This window comes from Sceloporus undulatus, chromosome 1 (assembly GCF_019175285.1).
Source record: "Sceloporus undulatus isolate JIND9_A2432 ecotype Alabama chromosome 1, SceUnd_v1.1, whole genome shotgun sequence".
Lineage (NCBI taxonomy): Eukaryota > Metazoa > Chordata > Lepidosauria > Squamata > Phrynosomatidae > Sceloporus > Sceloporus undulatus.
This window is the reverse complement of record NC_056522.1, coordinates 4,975,897-4,984,902: the sequence shown is the minus strand read 5'-3', so window position 1 is coordinate 4,984,902 and position 9,006 is coordinate 4,975,897. Positions and strand designations below refer to the sequence as shown.

The window sequence follows — 9,006 nt, the reverse complement described above, 5'->3', positions numbered from 1 at the left end:
CTATTTATTTATATTCCACTTTTTCCTTGCGGAATCAAGGCGGATTACAAAACAAAGGTATCAAAAATACAAAATATGCCCCCATCAAATACATCACAGCAATACAATAACAATAAAGTAATTATACAGACAGAAATAAATAAATAAATAAATAAATAAATAAATAAATAAATAAAGGCCTCTGTTTAAAGACTTCCAAAGAGGGAGACTCCACCACTCTCACCTATAGAAAGGCTCCCAATCTTAAACAAAGATATGTAACTGCCTATAGGAGGACATGCAATATGGACAAGGAAATGGGCACAAGATCTTGACACAAACCCAAATGACAACTCTGCCCACACATCTACTAAGAAAATGTCATTGCAGGACATAATCACATCACCCACAATAAGAGAGGTACTTTCACTTGCTCATCCTCTAATCTGATATATGCCATCCTCTGTCAACAATGCCCTTCATCACTTTATGTTGGGCAAACAAGCCAGTCTCTGCAGCAGAGGATAATGGACATAAATCAGACATTAGGAATGGAAATACGCCAAAAAAAAAAAACCCAAAAAACTGGTTGCAGAACATTTCAATCTTCTTGGACATTCCATTTCAGACCTCAGAACAGCAGTCCTTGAACAAAAACACTTCAAGGGGAGATTGGAAAGAGAAACAGCTGAATTGGAACATATCCACAAACTCCACTCCATCAACAATGGGTTGAATAATAAGAAATCTAATAAGAAAATGACTTTACCACGCGCAAAGAAGTGAAAAACAGATGATGACAGAAAGTAATGTCAAATATCCGTGAAAAGAAGTTACCATGCCCCAATAGTAGATGTATTTGGCTTACAAATATACATACGTGTGTGTGTGTGTGTGTGTGTGTATGTGCCTATTTCCATTTCTTTATGTACAAAATTGTATCGTTCTATATATTTGTATGTGATGCAAAGTTAAAGTAAAAACAAAACAAAACAAAACAAAAACAATGGGTTGAACCAAGACAATGATTTCCTATGTTACAACACTGGTTAACATCCAGCTTCATGGGGGTTCCCTTAGTCAGTTTATCATATCTCCTATCTGGTTTCCAGGCAGCAGCACACTACAGTCCAAGACTATCCAAGTAATACACTCCTTCCACCATCCATATCCACTCACTTTGACATTAGGCAACATCTTTCCTCCTGCCTTTGTTCCCTTAAACCTGAACTTGACGCCTCTTCACCATGCACACAAGTTTTGTGCTTCTATTGCTATTCACACATGCAACCACCTCATTCATAGCTAGAAAGGTCTGTTCCTAGACACTTCACTCCATGCATCTGATGAAGCAGACCTGAGTCTTTGAAAGCCTATGCTACCAACTTCTTTCGCTCAAGATCTCCTTGCAATAGATTTTTGGTTGGTCTTTGTCTTGCAAAGGGCCATGGGCTATATAAATAAATGATAATCATTGCAACAGCAAGAACAGCATCTGGGGACCGAAGATTGGGAATCACTTCTGTAGGGAACCTGGCAAGAGTCACCATTTAAACAATAGTTACAGGAGGGGGTGCATGAACCAAAGCCAGAAACCAGAGTAGGTACATAGGAAATTATCATGGGAGTAATGTAAACAGAAACGTACTCCTCGGAGATACAAAGGGGAAGCTGAGTGGAAAGGAATGCACAGGCATCCAAATATGAGAACAGAAATATATTCCACTAAGATCAAGAGAGTGATCCCATCTGAGACAAAAATAAATAAATCTGGGGACATAAAAAGCTGTTTGGAATGTTTGCATTTGTCCAAGGCACCCGCAGTCCTGGTATTTTGTGAGGAAATATGAGGCAAGAGTGTGTTTTAACTTTGGCCTGATTTTTCTCTTCCAGTTCTGTTCCTTCCAGTTATTTCACAAAACGATTTCCTGCTCTTTTATGCAGCCAGGAGAAGCACAAGGCATCCTCTGTCACCTCCATGAACCAAATGGACCATTCTGCTTCTTTACAGACATGGTTACAAATATGCTAGGAATTCCACATGTACTAGGTGCTCTTCCACAGCCAGACTACTTTAGGTGTCTGGTGCATGCATACCTTCCACTGAACACGTAGTTGGACATGTCTGCCTAGTTGCACAATAGCAACAGTAGGTTGAAGGTTGCAGAAGTGGAGCTGTGAATGTTGTGCCACTGAACATGTGGATACACATTCTTGGTCAGTGCATAGCTGTTTGCCTTTGTCGTAACTCAGTCTCTGGAATCTAAAGAATTGGATCCAAAGAAGTTAGATTGCTCTGAGTTTATGTCTCCAGATAGAAACCTAGAGTTGGAAGAGACCCCCCCCAGGACCATCCAGTCCAAACTCCTGCCATCTGGGAAGACACAGCCCAAGCACTCCTGACAGATGGCTATCCAGCCTCTGTTTAAAAACCTCCAAAGAAGGAGACTCCACCACACTCTGAGGCAGCACTGTCAAATATCTCTTTTGCTCAGCAAGTTCTTCCTAATGTTTAGGTGGAATCTCTCTTCCTGTACTTTAAATCCATTGCTCCGTGCCCAAGTCTCTGTAACAGCAGAAAACAGGCTTGCTCCTTCTTCCACATAATATCCCTTCAAATATTTAAATATTGCTGTCACATCACCTCTTAACCTTCTCTTCTCCAGGCTAAACATACCCAGATCCCTGAGCTGCTCCTCATAGGGCTTGGTGGTTTCCAGACTTTTCACCTTTTTGTTCACCTTCCTATGGACATCAATTGTCTTGAATTGTGTGCCTAGAACATGACACACTATTCCAGGTAAGGTCCAGGTGATAATGGCCACCTTGGAGCTGGGGACTGAGGCAGTTGGGGATGTGGCAGATGCTGAGGCTATACCTCCTTTCTTTGAAAGAGATATAAGGAGAGCATTTGGAGGTTCCAAAGTCTGTTCAATAGAAAACAATACAACTTTTTGCCTTACCACCATCTGACTTTTGGGTCACTTGCTGACTATGGCATAGGAGAGCCCTGTTAAAATCAGTAGTAGTACTCTTTTGTAGTGCTGTTCTGCACCCCCTCCCCAGAGAAGAGACCTAGGAGACATCTAATCTGATAGCTGTAGACCAGGCCTCTCTTCTGTTAGGCAAGTCAGCTCAGGATTTTAACAAGGCAAGAGAAAGCCATTTAACATTCTTCAACTGGTTTCTGGCTCTTTGATGATCATTTATGGCCTGCTTCACTGCACTTCACTACACTACACTGGTTTTTAGATGTAAGCCGCTTTGATTGTTTGGTAACAGAAAAGCAGTGTATAAATAAATTATTACTACTACTATTATTATTATTATTATTATTATTATTATTATTATTACAAGATTATTGAACTTAATCTAAGACCATGTATTCCACTCTGAATTCAACAGAAAATACAGATATACAGATATCTCATTCAATCATAACATATGAGCCTCCAGCTATTGTTGGACTACACATCCCAGCATCCCCTAGCTGGTGTGGTCAATGCTGAGAAATCCTGGGAACTGCAGTCCAACAACATCGGGATCATGGAAGCTATGCTACTTGAAGGCACAAACAAACACACTTTACAATCTCTGGAGGTTATGATCTTCGATGACCCTAGAAAGTATCAGGCAGATTAGACCACAGAAACCCACTTGGGCAGCTTGGGCAGGTCACAATCTTTGAGCCTCAGAAGAAGGCAAAGGCAAACCCCCTCTGAACAAATCTTGCCAAGAAACCCCATTGATAGGTTTGTCTTAGAACTGCTGTTAAGTCAGAAATGATTTGCAAACACACAACAACAAAGGAAAGAGTGTCAAGTGGACTCCTGCTGCTTAAGGGCTCAACCCTCAGATCTTGACATTAACAATCCAGTTTTCAAGCAAGGGCCATTATTGGTTCACACTATGCTCCCTTCCTATGAAAAGCAGGCTTGGACCCAGAAGAAATAGTGAAGATGGGAGGAAGGAATTATCAACAACCTAAGATATGTAGATGACACCATACTACTAGCAGAAAACATCACGGGATTGGAAAAATCACTAAAGAAAGACAAAGAAGAAAGTGCAAAGGCAGGCCTAATGTTAAGCTGTAAGAAAACAAAAATAATGACCACAGAAAAGTTACATAAATTCAATCTAGATAAAAAAGGAAATCAAAATACTGTAGTTATAGATTTCCCATCCCTTGGATCAAACATTAATCAGTACAGAGACTGCAGTCAAGAAATCAGAAGAAAATTCGGAATGGGAAGGGCAGTTATGAAAGAACTAGACATAATCCTGAAGTGTAAAGACATACAGCTGAACACTTAAGTTAGAGTTGTTCAAGCCTATGACCATGTATAAGGATGTGAGTGTTGGGCAGTGAAGAAAGCAAAAGGAAGAAAATTAATTCATAGAATCAGAGAATCAGAGTTGGAAGAGACCCCAAGGGCCTTCCAGTCCAACCCCATTCTGCTATGCAGGAACTCTCAATCAAAGCATCCATGACAGAGGGCCATCCAGCCTTTGTTTAAAGACTTCCAAAGAAGGAGACTCCACTCCACTCTGAGGAAGTGTGTTCCACTGTCAAACAGCCCTTACTGTCATGATGTTCTTCCTAATGTTGAGGTGGAATCTCTTTTCCTGGAGCTTGCATCCATTGCTCCGGGTCCTACTCAGAAAACAAGCTAGCTCCCTCTTCAATAGGACATCCATTCAAATGTTTAAACAAGGCTATCATATCACCTCTTCACCTTCTCTTCTCTTGGCTAAACATACTCAGCTCCCTAAGTCTCTCCTCCTACGGCAAGGTTTCCAGACCCTTCACCATTTAGGTCACCCTCCTTTGGACACGCTCCAGCTTCTCAACATCCTTCTTGAATTGTGGTGCCCAGAAATTCATTTGAGATGTGGTGCTGGAGAAGAGTGCTAAGGATACCTTAGACAGCTAAAAAGACAAACAAATGGGTCCTAGAACAAGTCAAGCCATAACTCTCCCTTGGAGCCAAGATGACTAAACTGAGGCTGTCATACTTAGGCCACATCATGAGACTCATTAGGAAAAACAATGGTGCTGGGGGAGGTGGAGGGATGTTGAAAGAAAAGAAGACCACATGCCAGATGGGTAGACTTCATCAGAAAGACCATGATCCTGGTCCTGTATGACCTGAACAGGGAGGTAAAGGATAAGGGGGCTTGGAAACGTCTCATTCATAGAGTCGCCATGAGTCGAGATCGACTCAAAAGCAGCTAACAACAACAATAAGCTGCCTTCTCCTCACAAGTCCTCCTGGCCTCCAAGTAATGAACATGGCTTATCTCAATCGCAGGTCACACATATTCAGACCCAAACTACCTGGATTCAATGTATACTTGAAGTCACAGCATGGCAAATGCATCCCTCTGATTGTGCATTCCAGTGCACATTTCCATTCAACAAAAGGGTCACATAAGACCATCAGTGTGTAAATCAGCAGGAGGAAATGTGTGTTATGCAACCCTGATGTGGGATCGCAGCGCATGTGTGTCAATGTGCATTAGTGTATCCAAGAAAAATGTACCACACGTAGCTCAGCCATGTGTTCTTCTAGGTGAAATTGATCATTTGAGTTGCGCAAGCATCTTTACAAATCTGGAGATGATACAAACATTTCTGGGATAAGTAATGCCACAAAGGCCAGAATCAGGATTCAAGACGCTTGCAACATATTGAACAGGGCCAAACCTACAAAATGAATTTTAACAGGAATAAATTTAGACAAGAAATTTAGGCAGGTGCATAAATATAGGATGGTTTGACAGCAGTATATGTAAAAAGAAATTGGGGGCAAGGAGTTATTAGACGACAAGCTAAACGTGAGTCCACAGTGTGATGCAGCTCCAAGAAATGTCAACAGAATTTGGTTTCATCAACTGGAATATAGTGTCCAGATCAAGGGAAGTAAAAGGGTCACCGTGTTTCGCTTCATTTAGACTTCACTTGAAGTACAGAGATATATCTAGGGATGCATCTTGCGTTGTAGAAATAATGCAGTTTGACATCACTTTAACTGCCATGGCTCAATGCTATAGAAACTGGGATTTGTAGTTTTGTGGGATATTAAACCTCCTATGTCAGAGTGCTCTGGTGCCACAACAAACTATAAATCCCAGGACCATATGGTCTTCCAGGTGTTGTTTGACTATAATCAGCCCTAAACCAGCTTTGCTGATGGTAAGGGATGATAGGAATTGCAGTTCATCAACATTTGTCATGATTTCCAATTAGAAAAGATAAAATGGGGTATCCTTATAGAATAGATGCAACTACAAGTTCCCCAGAGGAGAAAGAGTTGAAAAGAAGGACAGAAAGACATGACATGGCTATGTGTTTAAACTGTCAAATATCATCATCAGAAATGCTGTGAGGATTCCCTCCCAGATATTTGAGTAATGCGGCATTCGTACATGTTACGACCAACCATAAACAAAACTCCACATCGCAGGAAGGCAGACAGAATCACTGCAGAGGTTTTCAAAGAAGAAAAAAAGTGGAAAAGCCGAAATACTATATCTTAGACTATCAGACAGAGAGTTAAAATTCAAGATCCAGAGCCCAAAAATGACTTACATAGCAGCGGTCAGCAGGGAAGTGTTGTAATTCTGTAATATAACAAGCGCTTTGCATATAGAAAACCTGAAGTTAGATTCCTTACATCGTTTAGCAAGAGATTTTTCAGAGAGCAAGACTAGCGGGAAATGGGATGTTTGAGGAAAAAAGAATCACTTTGAGGACCAGACAGAATATTCTATGATTCTATGATAATGGTCTCACATTTGGTACAAGGTCTCTGTGATATCACCTCTGAGTAAGCAATTTCACGGTGACAGAGACAAAAGTCCTACGCTAATTCCTTTGCCATGTGACTCAAGGCAACTTTACAAGTCCCTCAAACCTACCTTTCCCACTACTGGAAACCAAAAAAGAACCTGCAGGATTTTTTTTCCTCCTATGCGCACATGTGTGTATGTTTCAGGATTAGATGCACTATAAATCAAGGTGCTAAATCCAAGAAGACACTCGGCAACTGCACGAAAGAACAAGCAACGGTCATAGAATCATAGAGTTGGAAGAGACATCAAGAGCCATCCAGTCTAACCCCATTCTGTCATGCAGGAACTCTCAATCAAAGCACCCCCAAGAGATGGCAATCCAGCCTCTGTTTAAAGACTTCCAAGGAGGGAGACTCCACCACCCTCTGAGAGAGTATACTCCTCTGTCGAACAGCCCTTACTCTCAGGAAGTTCCTCCTAATGTTGAGCTGGAATCGCTTGTCCTGTAACTTGCATCTATTGTTTCGTGTTCTAGCCTCTAGATAACATTTGCCACATGGAAAAAACAGCTTCAAAACCCCGTACCAGAGGGTACCCCCTTCCAAGCACTACTCCACATGCTTCTGGCTGCGTGCTAAAGCAACACACCTAAGCCTATGCATTTGTTCTGTGTGTGGGGATTTGCTGCAAGGGAACCACATGGATTGAGCATACCCTCAGCTGACCATGCCTTTTGCCTTTACATTCACACCAGCAACTAGGCACCGCTCTCTGCCTGCCTGCCTGCCTGCCTGCCTTGCCACCCTGTGCCTTCTTCTGATCTACCATTCACACGTTCCAAGAGGATGCTGGAAAACAAGAGATTGTCCACTGTCGTTTGGCACAGGAGACATTTCATATCTCTGCATGCATCAGAAGAGATGTGAAGTCAAAGGCTCTCATGGCTGGCATCCATAGTTTTTTTGTGTTTTTTGGGGGGCTATGTGACCATGTTCTAGAAGAGTTTATTCCTGACGTTTCACCAGCATCTCTAGCTGGCATCTTCAGAGAATGCATTCACAAACGCTGGCAAAATGTCAGGAATAAACTCTTCTAGATCATGGCCACATAGCCCCCCTCCCCAAAAAAAAGGACAAAAAAACACCAGAAAAGAGTTGGAACATCTCCATCTCCCTTGCACTCCAAGCCTGTGAACTGTTCCAGAAAAGGAGGAGACATGCAGTGCTCAGAGACTGCCAAACAAATACACACATAAGTGAAAATTTCATTTCATAATGAAAACCTTCCCCCAGTGTCCCAAACCCACCTTCCAAGCATTTTCCTTAGTCTAATAATCAATACCAGGAGAAGGAAAAGGAAAAACCATAACCAAGGAGCCAGCTGTCTCTGGCTCAGTGCAAACTCCCAGCCCAAAACAAACCCACAGCCCCTCCTTACACAAAAGCAGGGAAGTGAAATTACTCCAGGGCTTACCTTTGTGCATCATGCCAATGCAGACAAGTTTATGCAGAGCAGAGGTTGCGCAGGAGGCAGGTTTTTAAACACAAGGAGCAGCTTGCACCAGGGCTCCCGCAGCATTGTTAACAATCGCAGCAGCGTGCAAGTGCCCAGGCTGTAGTGGCCAGTGCTCAGTGCATTGTGGGAAGCAGTGCCTTTTTATTTTTAAGGGGAGGGGAGGGGAAAATGGGATGATGCTCCCCCAAGTGGAAGCCAAGAGGTAAGACTGCTTACACATTAGGACACTTTCAATTTATTGTGTATATACCGTATTCGTGTATAAGTCTACAGTTGGCCCTCCAATTTGCGGCTTTGACTTTTGCTGCTTTGACTGTTATGTTCTCTCTATAAATCTCTAGGTCCTCCAGCGCAACTCTGCCAGAAGTTGACCATAGAGTTGTGCTGGAGAAGCTAGAGCTTCCTAGAGAAAACACTGCTTTAGGCCTTTGTAGGTCCTCCAGCATGATTCTATGATCAAATTCTGGCAGAGATTGCTCAAGAGGTGTTCTCGCAGGTAAAAATAATAGTCTTTTTCTATTTGTGTTTTTTCCCCACATTCATGGGGGTCCTTCACCTCTAACCCCAGAGAATGTGGAAGGACCACTGTAGAAATTATAGCCAAAAAATGACCCAAAAACCTGAGTAGACTTATCCATAAGTCAATGTAAGGATGGTACTTTAACTCTTATTTAAAAAAACAAAACATCCCCCTGGCGAAAGGCAAGAGCATCA

At 42.1% G+C, this 9,006-nt stretch overlaps 1 protein-coding gene across 9 annotated transcripts in view; it reads right to left on the bottom strand.

Annotated features, from left to right (window-relative positions):
• The window catches only part of EXTL3 (exostosin like glycosyltransferase 3), a 215,683-nt gene extending 207,289 nt beyond the window's left edge, over positions 1 to 8,394 (bottom strand). For all 9 annotated transcript variants that reach the window (XM_042447739.1, XM_042447688.1, XM_042447775.1 and 6 more), the window contains exon 1: positions 8,251 to 8,394. The gene's annotated coding sequence lies outside the window, so the exon portion shown is untranslated. The remainder of the gene's footprint in view (positions 1 to 8,250) is intronic.
• Between the last annotated feature and the right edge of the window lie 612 nt (positions 8,395 to 9,006).